At 42.9% G+C, this 23998-nt stretch overlaps 1 long non-coding RNA gene across 1 annotated transcript in view; it reads right to left on the reverse strand.

Moving 5' to 3' along the window:
* Positions 1-414: 414 nt before the first annotated feature.
* The window catches only part of LOC148163914 (uncharacterized), a 114634-nt gene continuing 91050 nt past the window's right edge, over positions 415-23998 (reverse strand). Inside the window, exons 3-4 of the long non-coding RNA XR_015768520.1 lie at positions 2250-2287; positions 415-2123 (exon numbers count right to left, since the gene is read on the reverse strand). This is a non-coding gene — a long non-coding RNA (uncharacterized LOC148163914). The remainder of the gene's footprint in view (positions 2124-2249; positions 2288-23998) is intronic.

Here is a 23998-nt window from a genome sequence, read left to right on the forward strand (position 1 = left end):
GGGAGGGGACGGGTCTGATATCACCCAACTGTAAAGCCAAGCGAGCGCATTCCCGTTACTTCATTGGGCCTCATTTCCCTCACCTCTAACAGTGAAGTTGGAGGTGAAAGAGGAGGAGAGTGTTGGACCGCATGATCTCTAGGGGCCCTTCAGCTGTATTCATCCTCTACTAAAATTAAGTAAACTCCAGGTTTCCAAACTTTCCAGTTTTAGTTTGGCCTAAATGCCAAGTGAATGTCAATCATGCTTCTCCATTTGAAATAAAAGACACACCTGTGTCTTCATTCTCGTGGACAAATGCCTGGTTGACAAATTTGTTCTTGTGATCTTTTTAAATGAAAGATTAAAAACCTTGACTAAAGTCACACCAAAAGCAGGTGAGAGAATCCAGTTCTTCTGACTATAAATGTTCTTTCTAATCCTATGTCTATGATTTCTATAATCAAAGGGGGCAGTATTGCAAGGGCTCATGAAACTGAATGTGGAAAGGGAAAGTATTGAGGAATGCTGAATAAAGTATCTGATGTCTTCTGATCTCCCATCTTAATTTTATCAGAATCTAAGGAAGATGGAGGAGCCGCCACCTCACTGACTACCCTCCACAACACGGACATAGGGGCAGACCAGGTGAAGAGACGGGGTGGTGGACAGGAAGAGTGGGCTGACCCTTCAAAAGACACCCACTACAGGGCTCTTAAAGAAATGACTCCAGAAGTGTCTTTCTTATTTTTTTTTATTTATTTGTGAGAGAGAGAGAGAGAGAGAACCCAAGCAAGAGAACCCAAGCTTCTCCCTCTGCGGCAGGCAGAGGGAGAAGCAGACTCCCCACTGAGCAAGGAGCCCAGGACTCAGTCCCAGGACCCTAAGATCATGACCTGAGCTGAAGGCAGACACTTAACTGACTGAGCCACCCAGGCATCCCAGAAGTGTCTTTCTTATTGCGAACCTTTTCTCATTGTCGCTTCTCCAAAGCAAACATAAGTATTTCCAGCCAAGGTTCTGGTTTTTCTGTTGTTTCAGCTTAAGATCCTTTTGAACATCCCCCCCAGCACCACTAGCTCATGTGTGTGTTTTCTCCCCAAAATTTGCAGTAGTGACGTGGTTGGCTCACTAGAGCCTATGCCTTTCAAATCTCTGTATTTCAAGTGTTTGACTGCCAAAATCTATTATGTGAATAATCTGTTTTGTTCCTGTTTTGTTTTTCCTTTTCTAGTAATTTCAGGGGTTATTGATGTGTAAAAGGATGAAGGACTTAAAATAATAAATTTTAAAGAATACTTTTTAAATGGCTTTTTATCTTTTTGTTTACAAGTTATACATGCTTATTGTAGAAGATTTAGAAAATATAATAAGGCATATGGAGAAGAATTACTTGGCTATCAACCCCACCACCGTGAGAGACATCACTATTGACATTGTAATTTTTTTCTGTGGAATCAATCTGTACTCTTTGGAAACATAATTTTTTTCCACTCATCTGCATATGATGAAGCACATTTTCTGACAAAACTAAAGTATATCCTGTTCTCAGACCTAAGTCAGAATGCCACCTTTTGGGGCACTATTTTTTTTAATTCTTTTTGCATAACAGACCATTCAAAAAGGAACAACCCAGGGGCCGCTGGGTGGCTCAGTCTGTTAAGCTTCTGCCTTCAGCTCAGGTCATGATCTCAGGGTCCTGGGATCGTCAAGCCCCACATCGGGAGCTCCACTCACTCTCCCTCTGTGTGCTCTCTCAAATAATGAATAAAATCTTTAAAAAAAAAAACCAACCCAGCAATATATTAATTTTTTGCCAAGTTAAATATGGCTTGTACATTTTGTTAATAAAACTGGTTGTTATTAAGCATGGCTTTTGAATGGTTTGGGTGTGAACATGTTTGTTATCTTTACATTTTTTTGCATTCAAATAGTTCCAGTTGGCCAGTTTGTAAGTAAACACAATCACAACTAATTTTTACAATATTCCCCAAATCTCGGAGCCTTAACATAATGAAAATTTATTCTTGCTCATGGGACGTTCAGTAAAGTTTAGGCAACTCCCCTCCTTGGCTCTATTACAAGCAGTGACTTAGGGATACATGTCCTTTCCATTCAATAGTTTTGCCATCTGGAACATGTGACTATGGAAAAAGAAAGTGGAGAGAGAAGGAAATCACTCAGTCAGCTTTTTGTTCTACTTGGAAGTGGAGTACATCCTCCCTCCCACATCTTATTGGCCAGAAACCTGTCACATGATCTGGACCTACCTGTGAGGTCATCTGGGAAATGTAGTTTTCCGTTGTGCCTAGTGAAAAAAAAAAAATGGTAAGCTCATAACGATTTACAGGACCACTTACAAATGAAATGTTCCTTGTGTTTCCACCTTAACACCATTTGTTGTTTGGCCATTTAAAGAACTATTCATTGTACAACCAATTGGATTCCATAATCCAGCTCTCTCCTTGATGGCTAAAATAGCAGAGCACAGTATACGGAAGCATACACACATGTTCTCTCTCTCTCTCTCTCTCTCTCTCTCTCTCTCTCTCGTTGCTATCGGCAACTGTGCTAACAGCATAGTTGATTTGGGTATATTAATAATAGATCCTTATAATAAGCGTAGCTCTATGTCAGACACTGTGCTGTGTGCTTTGCGTTCATGCATTATCTCAATTGATCTTCACAAAATTTTATGAGGCAGTTACTAATTATTATTTTCACTTTGCAGATAAAGAAATGAAGCTTACAAGTGAGATAACTTACTCAAAGTCATACCACGACAAGGTGGCAGGGCTGGGGCTCCTGTCCGAGTCCATCTGGCTCTGGAGCCTGTGTTCCTAACTCCCACGCTGTATCACCACCACCCCCCATCAGAAAGACGCTGCCAGAGTGAGGAGAAAGGAAGTCCCGTGCCAAAGGAGCCTCAGGCTTTCCTGACCTTACTGTCACCATGGTTCTAAGCTGGATGATCTGTCCTCGGATCCTGCGCCAGTTCTGTCATACACGACCTAGACTGAAGATGTGGGTGGCCAGCTCTATGCTGTACCCCAGGAGGATGCTCTCACCGTTCTGCTCTGCCTCAGCCCTTGCTCCATTTCCAACTGGACCACCAGACTGACCGTGATGTGAAGCATGGCGGGAAAGCACAGCCAATTACATTAGCCTGGGCCATCCTTGCTTACATTTGATATATTGCCATATGCTATCTTTAAATGTTTGCACCTACCAGCTTTCATTCCCCAGCTAGAGGGTAAGCCGGAAACCAAAACCACCTGTTTCCCCAGCACTTAGCCACAGTACAAGGCACAGCAGAGGTGTCTGAGAAACTCAGGCTGATTTGGGGAGGGTAGCCCTAATGTCACCTCTGTACCTCAGGGTCCTCTTCTACAGCATTAGGGATTTGGGCGGGAAAAGATCTAAGGTCTCCCCCAGCTCTATAGTTCTGTGCATCCCTGGGCACTACTCGTCAAGGACACGCCGTCAAAAAGTTTTGTAAATTTTTCCTGCAAAGCCAAAGTCACAAGATGATCACACAGTGAGTACAGTCACATACTCACCAGCTAACCTTGCCAAACACACGGGACCATAACTGAGTTATAAAGAAAATTGCATTTTAAAGTGACAAAAAGCCATTATTACAAAATGACTAATAATGCATCAAAGAGCCATGAAGTGATTCTTGCCCAAGTCATTAATCAATTGATGCACTTTGAAGAGAAGCTTCCTTATGCATGTTGCTAGTCATTTATTCAAATCAAGTAAATATTGTCCCCATTGTCCACTAAAAAAGTACAGGGTAATTTATTAAGAAATGGAGCAGATGAAATTTCTTGGAGAAGCTTCACAATGAAGGATTCTTTCAAAAAAGTGTTTTCAGGGGGCACCTGGGTGGTTCGGTCAGGTAAGTGTCTGACTTGGTTTCAGCTCAGGTCATGATCTCGGGTCCTGGGATTGAGTCCTGTGTCAGTCTCTGCACTGGACATAGAATCTACTTGAGATTCTCTCCCTCTCCCCTCCCTCCCTTAAAAAAAAAAGTGTTTTCAGGGCATCAGGTGGGCTCTGCAGGCTTCGTGCTATATTTGCTCATCTTTGGGCCTCACTGGGTTCTATCTGATGTTATAATGCAGTGAAGGTCAAGGCAACCTTCAGTTGTCTCATGGGTTAGTTGATCTCAGGCGTGGGAACAATATCATTCAAGAGGCAAGAGCTTGGTGACAAAGACCCTGATACCCACTGTTACTTTTTTTTAAGTCAAACGGCTTACCTCCCTTTCTGGTTTGTCAAATAGGTAGTTACTTTCCAGAATCAAAGGCCTCCAACTTGGGTGGGTTTTGTTTGAACATGGTGGCATCTCCTAGCAGGGTGTGTGATGTCAGGCTTATTCCACAGCTGTTATTGCTGCCACAGGGGGAGGGGAAGGAGAGTTCTAGCACCTGCAACCAGTCATCTTTTACCACTCGGAAGGAAGTGCTCAAAACCACCGCAAACATGAAGCCATGGGAAAATTCAACATAATGACCCCCTTTATCATTAGCCAAGATATAATCATAGCCAGAGGGCAGAGCAATCTGTCGGTGCCAAGTTGGGATAAAATTTAGACCAGGTTCTAGCTACCCAATGGCAAGCATCTAGTAAATTGAGGTAAATTTTTTAAAGCTCATTCTTTGAGTTCAAGGAAGGATTTTTCTTTTCCCCTTTCATATGGACTATCCCAGAAACCCTGCCTGGGACTTCTCACACAACTTTTGTGATCCAATTTTGCAAAGTGGCTTCAAATACGCACTCAGAAACACACACACCAACACACAGTTAGACGTCTTCCCTTTCTGCTGCGTCCTGCAAACACCTTCAGGATCGCCTGGCCCCTCAGGAGGAACATTTGTAAGACCTCTACAAGTGTGGAAGAATTTGTCTCCTTCCTTTGGAAGAAATGACAGCAACCAGAAAGGAGCATCCCATGGGCAATATCTGACCCCATTCCGCTTTCATTCCCATCATAATTTAACATCGTTCTCAAATAAAAAATGAATGACTTGAGGCTCCCGGTTGACCCGCCCAGTGGGGCTCTGGGGCAAGGGAGGACAGCCCAATGCAACAGCAGCGATGCAGCCAAGGTACATGTTTGGAACCGAGAAAGGACGGTGGGGCCAAGGAGAAACGGGTGAGGAGTCTAACAAGGAGCAAACAGGGACCAAGAAGAGATGACATGGTGTAGACAGAGTCCTCCCACCACATCGGGCAAGCACTCTTCCTAGACACCCATGGGTCCTGGGGTGAAGTCGCAAGGCAGGTTGAAGTCTTCAGGGGAGCAAACCACCCCAAACAGTGAGAAAGGAAGGAGGAAATGAAATATCATCCAGGGATACTGAATGACACCTGGACTGGGAGTCAGGAGCTCTGCTTTCCAGTTCTGCCCCTGCCCCTTGAGCCCTTGGGTAAATGACACGATCAGAATGGAGTGATCTCATAGTCGCCACAGCACCCTCAACAGAACAGGCACTTGGTAGAAACGGTGCGAGGGATCATCTGCGGAGGCTGGTGTAGTTGCAAACTCCCATCCTCATCAAGAAGGTTCACACACAGCTGACCCCAGGCCCCAGGCATCTTAAAAGATGGGGCAGTTGCCCAGCACGAATGTCCAGGAGGGAGGACCTCTGACAGGAAACGGCAAAAGATCCTCCTTGCCAAATGTGTTTCTCACAAATCTCCAAGGAACCATTCTACACATGCGCTCCTGGAAACCCGCTCGATCCTTTGGCTGCCACTGCGCCTCTCAGAGCTCCGACCACAGCCCAGCGGCTGCTCAGTGGCCCTCCGCCTGCTCTGCTGAGGCCACGCCTGCCCTGGGCTGCCCGCGGCCAAAGACAGGGCAGAGCAGGGACACTGAGGCAGGTCCATTCCAGGGAGATGCGGGCCCCTCTGACTTTGACCAATGACTCCCAACAGCCCCGCCAGACTTCCTTCAGCTGCACAGGGGTCTAGGATGGTTCCACCCAATTTTCCTTTCCCCTCCCTCCCTGGAGTGAGACCTGCACCTCCCGCTGCCTCTCACAGCCCCTCATGGCCCCCTCCCACCTTCCCCTCGGCCACGTCCCTAATAAATCTTGCTCATTTCATCCCATCTCAGTACCCGCCACTAACACCGCTAGTGACCATCTCCTAACTAGTTGTTTCTCACTGAATTGTTCTGCCGATTGATTTAGAGCCATCGGCCGATCTGCGTGAAAGATGTTTTTAAAAGGTTTTCCCAGCTGAACCCAAGTAGAGATTTGTGTGCAGAGCTAGAATAGGTCTCCTCTCCAAGTGTCTATGTTTATCAATTCATTTGCATTGAGGCTTCGAGATGTCTGGGACTAGAACTCAAACAGTATCAGAGGCTGGAGGTCAGGCATAAATAGGCATGACCAGCAGACCAGTTGCGAGGGCTAAACAGAAGCCAGATTAGAACGGGGCTCTGGGCTCCTCCGAGCAGCCACCTGACAGGCAAGCAAGCACCCACAGACTAGAGACTGTCATTTGAAGTTGCCTCCACCAGGCAGGCTTATCAGTGTTTGCCTGCCTTGCAGGGAGAGCAACAGGGATTTACTGTCTGTATAAAAGTTAAAACATTGGCCTTCATGCATTGCTGATGGGAATGCACCATGGTGCAGCCTGTGGAAAACCGTGCCACTGAGTCATACGCTTAAAAATTGTTTAAGTGCACTTTCCAACCAGGGCCTGGCAGCATGGCTCCCACAAAGAAGAGTGGCAAGAAGAAGCGCCGTTCTGCCATCAATGAGGTAGCGACCACAGAACACACCATCAACATTCACAAGGGCATCCATGGAGTGGGTTTCAAGAGGTGTGCCCCTCGGGCACTCCAAGAGATCTGGAAATCTGCCATGAAGGAGACGAGAACTCCAGATGGGCGCATTGACACCAGGCTCAACAAAGTTGTCTGGGCCAAAGGAATAAGGAATGTTCCATACCGTATCCGGTATGTGCAGTTGTCCACAAAATGGAACAAGGATGAAGATTCACCAAACAAGTTCTATACGTTGGTTACCTATGTATCTGTCACCACTTTCAAAACCTACAGACAGTAAATGTGGATGAGAACTAACCGCTGATTGTCAAATAAAGAGGAAACTATCAAACTTGAAGACAGGGAATGTTTACAAAAGACATGGGCCAGGGCAGCCCTCACCACACATCCTGCTTCTTAGGAACGAGGGCAGCCAGGACTCTACTAAACCAACAGCCATCTCAGTAAGTGCAGGGAAACATGCCAGCACTGATGGGTGCAGGATGCAGACAACATCTGATGCTCTGCTTAGAAGTCCCCACAGTGCTAAAGGTGCCTGGGTGAGGCAGTCGGTGAAGCGTCCGACTCTTGGTTTTGGTTACATAAAATAGAAGTTCTCTATGTAGCACACTTAACAAGCCTTCGTACTGGGGGCAACTGATTATTTGGGATTGTTGTTACTGACAAGAGTTTTTGTTTTTAATTTTTGGAAAAGCTTATATGTGCAGTTACCCACGTATAAATGGGTATTCTAGGGGCACCTGGGTGGCTCAGTCGTTGGGCGTCTGCCTTCAGCTCAGGTCATGATCCCAGGGTCCTGGGATTGAGCCCCGCATCGGGCTCCCTGCTCCGTGGGAAGCTTGCTTCTCCCTCTCCCACTCCCCCTGCTTGTGTTCCCTCTCTCGCTATCTCTCTCTCTCTGTCAAATAAATAAATAAATAAATAAATAAATAAATAAATAAAAATGGGTATTCTAGAAAGAAGTCTCCTTCCCAGTGCCCTTTCTTGGAAGCAACCATTACTATCTGTTCCTTCCAGAGACTCAACAGGACTTTCAATAATGCTAAAAGTTTCTCGGCACTGGGTATGGATCAATAGCCGTTCCTAAGGAGACACGCCTCTTTTCAGGTGAATATTTTGTCCCCAGATGCAAATATGTGTATTTGCAAACACATAAACACACACAGGTTAGTCAAAAGCCTCTAAAAGATTGGAAGAAAAACAAAAACAGTGGATTTGAATAACTGGCAAGATGGCGGAGGAGGAGACCTGGATTTTGTCTGGTTTTAGGAATTCAGCTGAATAGGGATCAAACCATTTTTAACACCTATGAACTCAACAGGAGATCGAAGGGAAGAATAGCAACAACTCTCTGAACAGAAAAGCGACCACTTACTGGAAGGTAGGACGTGTGGAGAAGTGAATCCGAGGTGAGGCGATAATCAGAAGGATAGACGGCGGGGGAGGGGGCCTCCATCGGCCGCTTCTGGCAAGTGCTAGAGCCGCGGAGCACAAAATCGGAACTTTTAGAAGTCGGCTCCGCTGAGGGACGTCGCTCCAGTGGCTAAGCTGAGGGTGGAACCCTTGTGGGACAGTGTGGTCTCAGGACCCTCGGGCTCACAGAAAGACCAGGGGTACCTGAGTGCGGCAGAGCTCCCAGGTATCAGAGCAGGGAAGCCGGCTGCAGAGACAGAGCTGAGGCGCGGGCTCTCAGCTCGGGGTTGCCATAAACTGTGATCCGCGGCCCAGTCGGGCCACTGCTCCTCCAACAGGGACCCAACAAGTGGCAGATCCGGGGAGACTCCCCTTCCTCCCCTGGGAGGAGCGGCGCGGGAACGCACCGCAGGGATCTGCTGGGTTTGGAGACTCCACATGGGGTCGGGTGCCAGAGATAGAAACACTCGGTCACAGGCCGGGTGAGCATGGAGTGCAGCCAGAGACTGGGGACCATGGGAGTGACTGACAGCTTTTCTCTGGGGGTGCACTGAGGAGCGGGGCCCCGAGTTCTCAGCTCCTCCGGGTGGAGATTGGGAGGCCACCATTTTCACCCTGGTCCTCCAAAGCTGTACCGAGAGCTTGCAGGGAACAAAAGCTCCTGAGAGCAAACTTTCAGCAGCTTGCTTAGCCCGGACCGACAAGGGCGGGGCAATTCCGCCTCCGGCAAAGACATTTGGGAACCACTGCAACAGGCCCCTCCCCCAGAAGATCACCACGAACAGCCAGCAAGCCAAGACCAAGTTTACCGATCAAGGAGAACGGGAGAACTCCAGCTCTAGGGGAATACTGCACATAGAATTCATGGCTTTTTTACCATGATTCATTAGTTTTTCAAAGTTAATATCTTTTTAGCTGGTTTTTTTTTTTGAATTTTTCTTTTTCTCTTTTTCAACCAACATCTTATCAATCCCTTTTTTAAAAAATATATATATATTTTTTTTGGTAGTGAGGGACCAAACTAGTTGCCAAATATAGTATTTCTTTTTTTTTTAAGATTTTATTTATTTATTTGAGAGAGAATGAGAGATAGAGAGCATGAAAGGGAAGAGGGGAAGAGGGAGAAGCAGACTCCCCGCTGAGCAGGGAGCCCGATGCGGGACTCGATCCCGGGACTCCAGGATCATGACCTGAGCCGAAGGCAGTCGCTTAACCAACTGAGCCACCCAGGCGCCCTAAAAAAAATATTTTTTATTTTTCATTTTTAGAGTCATACTTTATCCCTTCATAGTAGTTACCCTTATTTTTGGCATATATATGTATATATAAGTTGTTCTCTCTTTAAAATTTTGAGATACAATTTCTTCTAATGGATCAAAATATACCCTAAATCACTAGTGTACGGCTTTGTTCTAGTCTCCTGCCTGATCACATTCTCTCCCTTTTTTTCTTTTCTTTTTTTTAATCTTCTTTCTTTTTTCAAACAGCTTCTTATCTTATCAATTCCTTTTATAAAATCTTTTATAATTTTCATCTTTACACTCATCTTCCATCCCTTCATTGTATCAACCCTTATTTTGTACATATATAAGTCTTTCTTCCTTTAAAATTTTAGGAGGCACATTCTTCTAACAGACCAAAATACGCCCAAAATCTAGTGTGTGGCACTGATCTATGCACTAGCCTGATCATATTTGATCATATTCTGTTTCTTTTTGTTTTGTTCTTTTTTTTTGTTTTTATCTTTTTCTTTTTCTTTTTTTTCTCTTTCTTTTTTTCTTTCTTTCTCTTTCTTTTCCCCTGGTTTCAGGTCTTTTCTGATTTGTATACAGTATATTTGCTGGGGACATTGTTAACCTGTTAGCATTTTGTTCTCTCATTCATCTATTCTCCTCTGGACAAAATGACAAGAAGAAAAAAATCACCTCAGCAAAAAGAACAAGAGGTAGTACCGTCTGCCAGGGACCTACTCAATATGGACATTAGTACGATGTCAGACCTAGAGTTCAGAATCATGACTTTAAAGATACTAGCTGGGCTTGAAAAAAGTGTGGAAGTTATTAGAGAAACCCTTTCTGGAGAAATAAAAGAACTAAAATCTAACCAAGTCTAAATCAAAAAAACTATTAATGAGGTGCAATCAAAAATGGGGGCACTAACTGCTAGGATAAATGAGGCAGAAGAGAGAATCAGCGATATAGAAGACCAAATGATGGAAAATAAAGAGGCTGAGAAACAGAGAGACAAACAACTACAGGATCACGAGGGCAGAATTCAAGAGATAAGTGATATGATAAGACGAAACAACATTAGAATAATTGGGATCCCAGAAGAAGAAGAAAGAGAGAGAGGGGCAGAAGGTATATTGGAGCAAATTATAGCAGAGAACTTCCCTAATGTGGGGAAGGAAACAGGCATCAAAATCCAGGAGGTACAGAGAACCCCTCTCAAAATCAATAAAAATAGGTCAACATCCCGACATCTAATAGTAAAACTTACGAGTCTCAGAGAGAAGAGATATGTAACCTACAATGGTAGAAACATTAGACTGATAACAGACATATCCACAGAGACCTGGCAGGCCAGAAAGGACTGGCATGATATCTTCAGAGCAGCACTAAATGAGAAAAATATGCAGCCAAGAATACTATATCCAGCTAGGCTGCCATTGAAAATTGAAGGAGAGATAAAAAGCTTCCAGGACAAACAAAAACTAAAGGAATTTGCAAACACAAAACCAGCCCTCCAAGAAATATTGAAAGGGGCCCTCTAAGCAAAGAGAGACCCTAAAAGCAGCATAGATCAGAAAGGAACACAGACAATATACAGTAACAGTCACCTTACAGGCAATAAAATGGCACTAAATTCATATCTTTCAATAGTTACCCTGAATGTAAACAGGCTCAATGCCCCAATCAAAAGACACAGGCTATCAGATTGGATTAAAAAACAAGACCCATCAATATGCTGTCTGCAAGAGACTCATTTTAGACCCAAAGACACCCCCAGATTGAAAGTGAGGGGGTGGAAAACCATTTACCATGCTAATGGACACCAAAAGAAAGCTGGGGTGGCAATCCTTATATCAGACTAATTAGATTTTAAAACAAAGACTGTAATAAGAGATGAAGAAGGACACTATAACCTACTTAAAGGGTCTATCCAACAAGAAGATCTAACAATTGTAAATATCTATGCCCCTAACATGAGAGCAGCCAATTATATGAGGCAATTAATAACAAAAGCAAAGAAACACATTGACAACAATACAATAATAGTGGGGGACTTTAACACCCCCCTGACTGAAATGGACAGATCATCTAAGCAAAAGATCAACAAGGAAATAAAGACTTTAAATGAAACACTGGACCAAATGGACTTCACAGACATATTCAGAACACTCCATCCCAAAGCAACGGAATACACATTCTTCTCTAGTGCCCATGGAACATTCTCCAGAATTGATCACATCCTATGTCACAAATCAGGTCTCAACCAGTACCAAAAGACTGGGATTATTCCCTGCATATTTTCAGACCACAGTGCTTTGAAACTAGAACTCAATCACAAGAGGAAGGTCGGAAAGAACTCAAATACACGGAGGCTAAAGAGCATCCTACTAGAGAAGGAATGGGTCAACCAGGAAATTAAAGAAGAATTAAAAAGATTCATGGAAACCAATGAAAATGAAAATACAACTGTTCAAAATCTTTGGGATACAGAAAAGGCAGTCCTGAGAGGAAAGTATATAGCAATACAAGCTTTTCTCAAGAAATAAGAAAGGTCTCAAATACACACCCTAACACTACACCTAAAGGAGCTGGAGAAAGAACAGCAAATAAAGCTTAAACCCAGCAGGAGAAGAGAAATAATAAAGATCAGAGCAGAAATCAATGAAATAGAAACCAAAAGAACAGTAGAACAGATCAATGAAACTAGGAGCTGGTTCTTTGAAAGAATTAACAAGATTGATAAACCCCTGGCCCGTCTTATCAAAAAGAAAAATGACCCAAATCAACAAAATCATGAATGAAAGAGGAGAGATCACAACCAACACCAAAGACATACAAACAATTATAAGAACATATTATGAGCAACTCTATACCAGCAAATTAGATAACCTGGAAGAAATGGGTGCATTCCTAGAGATGTATCAACTACCAAAATTGAACCAGGAAGAAATAGAAAACCTGAACAGACCTATAACCCCTAAGGAAATTGAAGCAGTCATCAAAAATCTCCCAACAAACAAAAGCCCAGGGCCAGATGGCTTCCCAGGGGAATTCTACCAAACATTTAAAGAAGAATTAATACCTATTCTCCAGAAACTGTTCCAAAAAATCGAAATGGGAGGAAAACTTCCAAACTCGCTTTATGAGGCCACCATTACCTTGATCCCAAAACCAGACAAAGACCCCATCAAAAAGGAGAATTACAGACCAATATCCTTGATGAACATGGATGCAAAAATTCTCACCAAAATACTAGCCAATAGGATCCAACAGCACATTAAAAGGATTTTTCACCATGATCAAGTGGGATTTATCCCTGGGCTGCAAGGTTGGTTCAACATCCGCAAATCAATCAACGTGATACAATACATTAACAAAAGAAAGAACAAGAATCATAGGATCCTCTCAATAGATGTAGAAAAAGCATTTGACAAAGTACAGCATCCTTTCTTGATCAAAACTCTTCAGAGTATAGGGATAGAGGGTACATACCTCAATATCATAAAAGCCATCTATGAAAAACCTACAGCCAATATCATTCTCAATGGGGAAAAGCTGAGAGTTTTCCCCCTAAGGTCAGGAACGCGACAGGGATGTCCACTATCACCACTGCTATTCAACATAGTATTAGAAGTCCTAGCCACAGCAATCAGACAACAAAAAGAAATCAAAGGCATCCAAATCGGCAAGGAGGAAGTCAAACTCTCACTCTTTGCAGATGATATGATACTGTATGTGGAAAACCCAAAAGACTCCACCCCAAAACTGCTAGAACTCATACAGGAATTCAGTAGAGTGGCAGGATATAAAATCAATGCACAGAAATCAGTGGCATTCCTATACACCAACAACAAGACAGAAGAGAGACAAATCAAGGAGTCGATCCCATTTACAATTGCACCCAAAACCATAAGATACCTAGGAATAAATTTAACCAAAGAGGCAAAAGATCTGTACTCAGAAAACTATAAAATACTAATGAAAGAAATTGAAGAAGACACAAAGAAATGGAAAAACGTTCCATGCTCATGGATTGGAAGAACAAACATTGTGAAGATGTCAATGCTACCTAGAGCAATCTACACATTCAATGCAATCCCCATCAAAATACCATCCACTTTTTTCAAAGAAATGGAACAAATAATCCTAAAATTTGTATGGAACCAAAAGAGACTCCAAATAGCCAGAGGAATGTTGAAAAGAAAAGCAAAGCTGGCGGCATCACAATTCCAGACTTCCAGCTCTATTACAAAGCTGTCATCATCAAGACAGTATGGTACTGGCACAAAAACAGACACATAGATCAATGGAACAGAATAGAGAGCCCAGAAATGGACCCTCAACTCTATGGTCAACTCATCTTTGACAAAGCAGGAAAGAATGTCCAATGGAAAAAAGACAGTCTCTTCAACAAATGGTGTTGGGAAAATTGGACAGCCACATGCAGAAGAATGAAACTGGACCATTTCCTTACACCACACACAAAAATAGACTCCAAATGGTTGAAAGACCTAAACGTGAGACAAGAGTCCATCAAAATCCTAAAGGACAACACAGGCAGCAACCTCTTCGACCTCAGCCGCAGCAGCTTCTTCCTAGACACATCGCCAAAGGCAAGGGAAGCAAGGACAAAAATGAACTATTGGGATTTCATCAAGATAAAAAGCTTTTGCACAGCAAAAGAAACAGTCAACAAAACCAAAAGACAACTGACAGAATGGGAGAAAATATTTGCAAATGACATATCAGGTAAAGGGCTAGTATCCAAAATCTATAAAGAACTTATCAAACTCAACACCCAAAGAATAAATGATCCAATCAAGAAATGGGCAGAAGACATGAACAGACATTTTTCCAAAGAAGACATCCAAATGGCCAACAGACACATGAAAAAGTGCTCAACATCACTCAGCATCAGGGAAATCCAAATCAAAACCTCCATGGGATACCACCTCACACCAGTCAGAATGGCGAAAATTAACAAGTCAGGAAACGACAGATGTTGGCGGGGATGTGGAGAAAGGGGAACCCTCCTACACTGTTGGTGGGATTGCAAGCTGGTGCAACCACTCTGGAAAACAGTATGGAGGTACCTGAAACAGTTGAAAATAGAGCTACCATACGATCCAGCAATTGCACTACTGGGTATTTACCGCAAAGATACAAATGTAGGGATCCGAAGGGGTACGTGCATCCCAATGTTTAGAGCAGCAATGTCCACAATAGCCAAACTGTGGAAAGAGCCAAGATGTCCATCGACAGATGAATGGATAAAGAAGATGTGGTATATATACACAATGGAATATTATGCAGCCATCAAAAGGAATGAGCTCTTACCATTTGCAACGACGTGGATGGAACTGGAGGGTGTTATGCTGAGTGAAATAAGTCAATCAGAGAAAGACATGTATCATATGACCTCACTGATATGAGGAATTCTTAATCTCAGGAAACAAACTGAGGGTTGCTGGAGTGGTGGGGGGTGGGAGGGATGGGGTGGCTGGGTGATAGACACCGGGGAGGGTATGTGCTATGGTGAGCGCTGCGAATTGTGCGAGACTGTTGAATCACAAATCTGTACTTCTGAAACAAATAATGCAATATATGTTAAGAAAAAAAAAAAGAAGATAGCAGGAGCGGAAGAATGAAGGGGAGTAAGTCGGAGGGGAGACGAACCATGAGAGACGATGGACTCTGAAAAACAAACTGAGGGTTCTAGAGGGGAGGGGGTGGGGGGATGGGTTAGCCTGGTGATGGGTATTAAAGAGGGCACATTCTGCGTAGAGCACTGGGTGTTATGCACAAACAATGAATCATGGAACACTACATCAAAAACTAATGATGTAATGTAGGATGATTAACATAACAATAAAAAATTTTTAAAAAACAGTGGATTTATCCCTGTTTATAAATAGAAAAAAAAATCTTGAAGTTTATGGGACTTAAAACACTTAAACAAGTTATGCTTGAATCTTAATAATTGAAGGGATTTTTCTGGCTAAGTTCCATTTTTAAAAATGTAGAGTTGTCCTACGGAAATAAATGAGCTGATCTAGTGACTAGCACTCCACATTCTGTGCGCTCGTATAAAAATACAAAATAGCTACACCTTTTAAACCATTTTTCTCCTGGTCCATTACTCTGCAGGAGTAATTTGAGTAGGCATTGATGATGATAAACACCACAGTTTAGAAGATATTAAACCAAGCTTATCAGAGCTCACATAGAGAAACAAATTAGGCAAACTGAAGTAATTTGAGCTAATGAAGTTTGATTCCAAACATCCAGATCAATTAAGCTTCCAGTACTTGCTTGGGCTCCTGCTCTGGTAGGCAGCAAGGAGCTGCCGCCTGGAGGGCTGGGTGGGGAGAACTGATGAGAAGGTATGGAAGTAAAGGCCACAGAGCCATTTGGCGTTTCTGAGACATATTTCACACGTTTGAGGATCACATCATATTGAAATGAAGGGAAAGTGGACAATGCACCTACAGGCACCCTGCTTATTGAGGGTCCCCAGGGTTCCAATACTCCGAAGACCCAGTATTGTGAGAATGGGACCAGCCTTCAGGGTTAAGTCTGCCCTGTAAGAAAATGGGCCTAAGTGAGGCTTCCCTGGAAGTCTGGGAAGCCCTGGGCCTGGAAGTCAGATCAGGAAGACCTAGTCCCGGTCCTGCCACAAACGAGCTGTGCTTCCCAGCTCTAACCTACAGAATGAAAGAACTAGGCTAGATCATTTCTTTAATCTCTCACATTCTGGAAGTGTGGCAGTGTGTATCTGCGTGTGAGTGTACTCTGCATGTGTAAGCACGAGTGAAAGCTCGAGGGTAGGCGGGAGGAACTAGGAAGTCGTTCCCAGCCTGGCCCTCTCCTGAATTTGGAGGAGAAACACTTCCTTAGAGGTTTTTGCCTCCATCAGTGATGTGTCCAATGCTGTTCAGAAACGAATTCAGTCCGCCATTTGCTGTGGGGATGGTGAATGGGGCTGTCTCGCCGGGCATACAGCTGAGAACACTGACCCTTCCATGTTAGCCCCACCCCGAGACTCCAGCTGCAGGTGTCAACAGTTAACACCCTTCCACTTCCTTCCGTGTTCCTCACCGCCATGGACACCCCGTACCCCCATCCTGCTCAGGACCTCTCAGAAATGGAGAGCAATCTAGTTAAGGGGCCTCCAAACATTTTTGGAGCACACATGCCATATCTGTGAATATTTATTTAGTAATAAAATATGTGTGAACCAGTGGTACACTATATAATTGAATACATTACAAAACCTACACAAAACAGAAATTAGAGTCACATAAGTTTATAAAAGAGCAGAAATAGGCATTTTAATGTTCCTGCCAGACCCCAGAGTTTCATCTCATCTTCCCCTGGGATACACACACCCCCATTTCAGAAACCACTGCTTTAGTATATTGGAGGCAACACGACCAGGCTTAAATGTGTGGCCTCGCGTCTTGAGGCCACTTTCAGGACTTGGAGTTTTATTTGGAGGATGACGGGGGGCTTCAGGAGAGGACTTAGAGCCACATTGAAGGCCAATTAGCATAACTCCCAGGGAGTCCCGGGTAACAGACCCTAGTTACACACCGTCAAGTCCAGGAGTCACTTGGATCAGCTGTGTTAGTGGGGCGAAGGTTGGTGGTTCTACATGAGCACTGTATTTATGCCTGAATGTATGGTATTGACTACTCTCTGTGGTGATCTTGTATATTAAATGACTTTGAGTGTCCCTGGCTCCAATGAGGTTGGACTCTCCCGTGGTCTAGACCAGCAGATACTCTTGCAGCCTCATAGGGTAGATCTGGAATGTGAGGAGCGTCCAAAAGCTCTGATATGACCACCATTCACTCAGACATTGCTTTCTGCAAATGTTGGCCAGTTGATGAGGCATTTTGGGGTCTAAAAGCTTGCAATTGCCACCTGTCCAGGAAAATATTGCTGATACCTTTGCCATGTGGCCTGAGTGTAGGGACTTCTTTCCTCTAATTTTTTTAGATAAGTAAATGTAGTTTGATTTACACATGTGTCTGAGTATCTGAGACTGATCTTCCTGTCAGTCTGAGCCAACTATTGACTTGGCCATGTAGAAAGCTGGTGGCTGTATAGAAACTAGGGCCCTGGAGGGCTCAGGGTAGAGGACCAGTGAGATATAATTTGTATTCTTCAAAGATCCCTCTGTCTGCTGTGTGAGGCATTTATAGTAGGGAGGCAAGAAGAAGCAGGGAAACCAGTTGGGAAACTGTTGGGATAATAGTGCTGGTGGCAGTTACATGTTGGGATATATACTGAAGGTAGAACCAGCAGAGTCTGCTCTTGCATAGCCTATGAAGGGGGAAAAAAGGACTCAAAGAAAACTTGAAGGTTAGGACCTGATCACCTGGGAGAACAGTGATGGTGTTTACTGAGAAGACAACACAACCAGGTTGGGGTGGATGGAGGACTCGGGAGTTTTGTTTGAGACGTAATAAATCTGAGTTGCTTACTGGACATCTCTACGCAATGCTGACCAGACATTTCACTAATTTTCTGTCATGTGAGTCATCTGTGCACCCTTTGGAGGGAAAACATGTGTCCACTTCACAAATTTACATAAGGATATGATTTGGTCAATGAGATGGGAGGGCAAGTGCATGGCTGAGCAAAAAGTTTAAATGTGATTTGATGGTTCGTATTGCACCCTCTTGCTCTGCCCTCCACCATAAGTGCAACATAGTCCAGAAAAGGGCTACTGAGTCTAGAATGAGAAGTCACACTGGTCCCGCCAAGTTAGGCAGAGCCATAGCTCACCTGCAGCATTTCTGTACCATTAACAAGAAACACATGTTTATTGCAAGGCATTGGGACATTGGAGTAATTTGCTACTGCAGCAGGAATTGATAGTACAAGGGGCATCAGTATATCGGCAGTGTATTTAAGGCCCAGTACCCAATGACATCACTTAGGGAATAAGAATAGATAAAGAAAAAGACTAAGTCCTGGGAAGAGGAGAGTTCAGGAAAACAGACTAAAAATCCATGGACAAAGATATCAGAGGAAAATCAGGAGAGAGCTAGCCTAGAAGACAAGTCTTTTTTTAAGTGCTCTATGAAAAAGAACATAGTCCATGATGCCAAATACACCTGAGGATACAGGTACAAAAAAGACACAGAAATGACATCAAATTTAGCAAGAGAGAGAATATTGATGACCTTGGCAAAAATGATCTCAATGAATTATTGGGCAACAAATTGGCAAAAATTGGAGAGAATCTGTGGTGAGAATGGGGAGGCAAAAAGTACAAATGGCATTTTTAAATAAATTTTCCATAAAGGGGGACAGAGGCATGGAGCAAGCTGAGGGGTTTAGGAAGTTCTGTTTTGTTTTCCAGATGAGAGATAATACAGAATGCATACATGTTGATGAGAAAAACCCACTACACAGTGGTCATTTCAAGGTAATATGATAAACTAACTGATGCTCAGATGAGTGATGAATATTGCCAGATTTTCTATTGGAGTTTTTATATTGATATCGTTTAATTGTACCATCACCAGGAATCCAAAAAAAAATATTAAAATCCTACAATGCCAATTGTTCTCTTCCCCCCAATTCTCTGAGGATCCTAAGGGAGCCACAGACAAGGAATAACAAATAATTAAATGCTGTGAATGGTTGTTTGAGTGCTTAATGCTCCAGTTCAAAGTCCTAATAATGGTTGACTAAGACTCTACAGCTCAGGCTTCTCCTTCAAGTCTTGGATCCAGTTCTTAGAATTTTAACCTCTCTAGAAAACTTTAGGAAGAAAGTCAACTGAAGAGAGTGGTCTTGAATCCACTTACACATCCCCATAGAATGGAAGAGAGAGCAAGGGTTGAAGGGACTCTGTTTGCGTCTTTTATGTCACAACATTCCATCCATTACCTACTAAGTTCCAGTTAATGTCTTGAATTCCAATAATTCACAGTAGTGACTCTACCTCCCTTAAAGGGGCAGCTAGCAAGGGTTTGGGCAGGTTGGTCATAGAATGGCAAGTTCTTTCCCACTGCACAGATGGATGATCATGTTTTCTCCAAGGGCAACGCATTCTTATTTAACTGGGAACCTCTGAAGATGGTGTCCTAATCAAAAGGCATGGCTTTCAGAGTGGAAATTTCAGACACTGAAGTACAAGATGGGCAGAAAGACCTGGGGTAATGCTCCTAAGCCTTCTATCTTCCCTCATGGTAAAGCTGGTTCACGCCAAGTTCAGTCTCCTTTGGGACTCCTATACATGCATCATGTGCAGGTTCTTCATTATAAAACCTCTAGAAAGCTCTGTTATGTTGGCGCTCTCCCTCCCAAGATGTTCAAATGAACATTCTCTTTTCAAACAGCCCATAATTATCAAATCACTTGATTTTTTTTATTGCAAGGAAGAATAATTGCACCAAAATCCAGTGACCATGCTTCTTGGGAAGCTCAAAGGGAATTTCATAATTCAGAATTAATTAGGCAATGAGAGAGAACAGGAGGCATATTTTAGTATATTAATTCATGCCAAGTTCAAACTCATTCCATCTCAGTTGCCCAGTGTGAATTAATTATGCCATTAATCCAAGGCTGGAGGAAAGCTATGGTGACTGCAATACATTTCTTTTTTTTTTTTTCTGCAATACATTTCTAAGCAAATAAAGAAAAATGTCACTTCTCCTTCAACTAACGCTCTGAATAGAGCTACATAAAAATAATACCTTTATTTACTTATAGAGCATAAATCCTCCAGAGCACAATAAATTATAGGATAAGCAAAATGCTAGTTAAAGAGAAAAAAAAAACAGAAGTCTTCAAGCTAATTCTGAAACAAAACATTAGAGAGGAAAAATGACTAAGGAGAGAAGCTGAAAATTTTAAGAGCTTGGGAAAGCACTACAGGGAAGAGGTGATGATGTAGCTTTTTCATCTCCCTCTCCCCCTTCTATAGAACACTCTCCCAGTGACTCGGTGACTCAGAGGGCTAGCAGCCTGGGGGAGGAAAATTTCATACACATTTCATCAGCTCTGAGCGGGACCCCTCGCGGCAATTATCTTTTTTGTCAAGAGGCAGGGCAGCCTGCCCCCTTCCCCACAACCAAATGCCCTTCCAGTTCATGTACAGTTTATTGAGAATAGAAGTACTGTGGGGATCAGATCCCAGGATCCCTGATTTAGGAATTAAGGGGTAGAGAAAAGGCAAGGAATCTGGCAACTCTCAATTGCTACTTTTTTGGTTTCCTGCGGGCACTGACGGTCTGCATGGCGCCCTCTGGTGTCCAGACTGGATTCACTTACTGTCCCAGCAAGGCTGTCCAGAGCAATTTTTTTTTCTCCCACAGGAGGGAGCAATACAGGGAAAATAAAATGATTAGTAGAAGACATAATTTTATTTTAAAAATAATAGTGAGTTTCAAGAGAAATGTACATTCTTAAAACTTGGATTATGCAATTTATTGAATAGAAGATCAATTAGAATATGAGAAGAGAGTTTTAGTTACTAAAATCGTAACAAGCATATTTGATACAGCAACCAAGGGGAAGCATCTAGTCATTTACCCCTTGTGCACACACAGCCCTTTAGAAAGCCCCAGGTGTGTCCATGTGTCTTATCTCATTTCAGCCCCAAATAGCTGGAGATGGCCATCTCGACCAAGGATGACCTTTCCTCAATGCTCCAACTGGCCCGCCCAAACTCTCCGTATATGTCCAAAAGACATAACACATGCAACTGTGCAAAACAGAACTTTTGACTCATCTTCTCCCTCCCTTACCTGTTCCTCCCTCCACTCTCCCCCTTTGGCACCACCATCTCTTAGTTACTCAGATCCAAACCCTAGAGAATCACTCTTGAGTGATTCTTCCCCACGTGATCTTCCCCCACGTTGTACTTCCAATTCACTGGTAATTCCTGTTAAGTCCATCCTCACAATAATGCTTGTAGGCAAGAACTGTCACTACTAGTAGGTGAACATTTGAGGAGGAACAGAATATTATGCACTTTCAAAGGGTCTCCCCAGAGATACTTATTAATTACAGTAGTATTACTTATTAATTAAAATAGAAAACTTACTATTTTACTTTGGCAGGTATGACTTTAACCTAAAGATCAAATGTGACATTACCAGTAATGGGACTGATTGACAACAAGTGCCTCCTGATGTGACACAGGAATACAGCTCAACATCACTTCTATGATCTCCCTGCCCAAAGTCCATCACATGGATCCAATCGTGAGAAATCATCAAACCCAAATTGGGGGCCATTTTACAAAATAACTGGCCTGTACTCTTAAAAATGTCAAGGTTATGAAATATAAAGACTCAGAAGTTGTTCTGAATTAAAGGAAACTAGGGGCACCTGGGTGGTTCGGTTGGTTAAGCATCTGACTCTTGGTCTCAGCTCAGGTCTTGATCTTGCGATCATGAGTTCAAGCCCTGCATTGGGCTCCATGTTGGGTGTGGAGCCTACTTAAATAAATAAGTAAAGGAGATTAAAGAGTGACAGGAGAAAATGTTACATATGATCTTGGTTTGTTATAAAGAACAGTATTAGAACAACTGGAGAAATATAAATAAGTTCTGTAGATTATGTAACAGCATCATAGCCATATTAACTTCTGATTTTAATAATGGTACCGTGTCCTTAAAAGAGAGTTTCTTCCTTTGGGAAAACACACCAAAGTATTTCGGTGTAAAAAGACAATATATCTGCAAGTTTCACTTCAATGAGAGAGGCAGAGAAAAGCAAATGTAGTAACATGTTGACATGTAGAACCTTGGCGAAGGCTATTTAGTAATTCTTTGTATCATTCTTGCAGCTTTTCTGAAATCTTGAAATGATGTCAAAATAAAGTATTTCTTTTTGAAATTGGCTCCTTCCCCTGCCTCAGCCTACAAGTGCAGTCAATCACCAGGTGCTTTTGACGCTATTTCCTAAACATAATCTAGTCACTTGTGTTCCTCTCCACTGCCACTATCCTAAAATAAAACACCCCTCCTGCAGGCACTAACAACTAACAAAAAACAGCAAATATCTTAATGCTGTACTCTTACCTTTCCAGCATCCCTTTAAATCAACATTGTATTTATGCTACCAGTCCTAACCTAGCAATAAGTTAACAAAAGGGAGTAAATGTTATAAGGATTGGAAAAGGAGATGAAATAGTCGATTTTCACAGATGATGTGACTGTCTCTGTCAATACAGACGACCCAAGAGAATCTACAAAGTATTATAACTGGGCACCTGGGTGGCTCAGTTGGTTGGGCGACTGCCTTTGGCTCAGGTCATGATCCTGGAGTCCCAGGATCGAGTACCACATCGGGCTCCCAGCTCAGCGGGGAGTCTGCTTCTCCCGCTGACCCTCCCCCCTCTCACATTCTCCCTCTCCCTCTCTCATTCTCTCTCTCTCAAATAAATAAATAAAATCTTTAAAAAAAAGTATTATAACTAATTAGACTCAATAAGATCAATACACAAAAATCAATTCCTATACAACCAATCAGAATATGTATTTTTTAAGTGATAACAGCAATACAAGTATAGGGTTCCTAGGAGTAAATCTAACATGTTAAACATGTGCACATGAACATAATAAAAAGTTTATGAGGAACATAAAGGAAGACTGAATAAATTCAAGAAATATACAACATTGATGGATGGTGTAGCAGATCTTATGATCTTTATGAAAGATCATAAGTTACCTTTATGAAATCTATTCTCCACCTTCTTGTTTTGCTAACAAAACCCAAAATTTGGGGAGAGGATGGAAATGTGTTTTGCTAAGTTTTCTTGCAGAAAGGCAACATTTTTTTTCTTTTAATATTTTATTTATTTATTTGACAGAGAGAGAGAACACAAGCAGGGGGGAGTGGGAGGCAGAGGGAGAAGCAGGCTTTCCTCGGAGCAGGGAGCCCGATGTGGGGCTCGATCCCAGGACCCTGGGATCACGACCTGAGCCAAAGGCAGACGCTTAACTGACTGAGCCACCCAGGCGTCCCAGAAAGGCATAAATTTTGAGGAAGTTCTGGCCAACAAGAGGTAAACGAATGTCTGGGATAGTTTTTGTTTGTTTGTTCATTTGTTTGGCTTTCTCCTCTTCATTTTCCTTTTTCCTGAAGGAAAACAGATGTGATGCCCGGAGTAGCTACAACTGTTTTGTAACAAGGAAGCAATAAGCATAAGGTTGAGCATAAGCTCAACATGTACAGATAGAAGTCAAAGACACTTAACAAGAAGCACTGGGCAGTCACTGCCACAGCCCTGGACCGTTCGGCAGCTCCAGACCGTTCGGCATAGGGAGACATAAGCCTTCACTGTCTGCATTGCTCTAAGTCAGGTTTCTCTTCCTTGAATACAAAAACATTGCTCAATGTTGCAGGGTTTTAAAGATGGCGGGTCTCCCCCCAATTAATTTATAAATTAATTAACGGCAGACACTTGTGGCAATCTTAACCTGCCTGGCAAACACAGCTGCTCTTTGCAGGGCTGTGTGAGATGTCAAACAGGAAGCCACCACATCCAGTTCTGGACTCTCTCGAGCTTTAGATGCTTAGAGGCTGTTTGCTTTCC

This window comes from Eumetopias jubatus, unplaced genomic scaffold, assembly GCF_037043125.1.
Source record: "Eumetopias jubatus isolate StellerSeaLion01/CBP00866 unplaced genomic scaffold, mEumJub1_p1.0 scaffold_7, whole genome shotgun sequence".
NCBI classification, from domain to species: domain Eukaryota; kingdom Metazoa; phylum Chordata; class Mammalia; order Carnivora; family Otariidae; genus Eumetopias; species Eumetopias jubatus.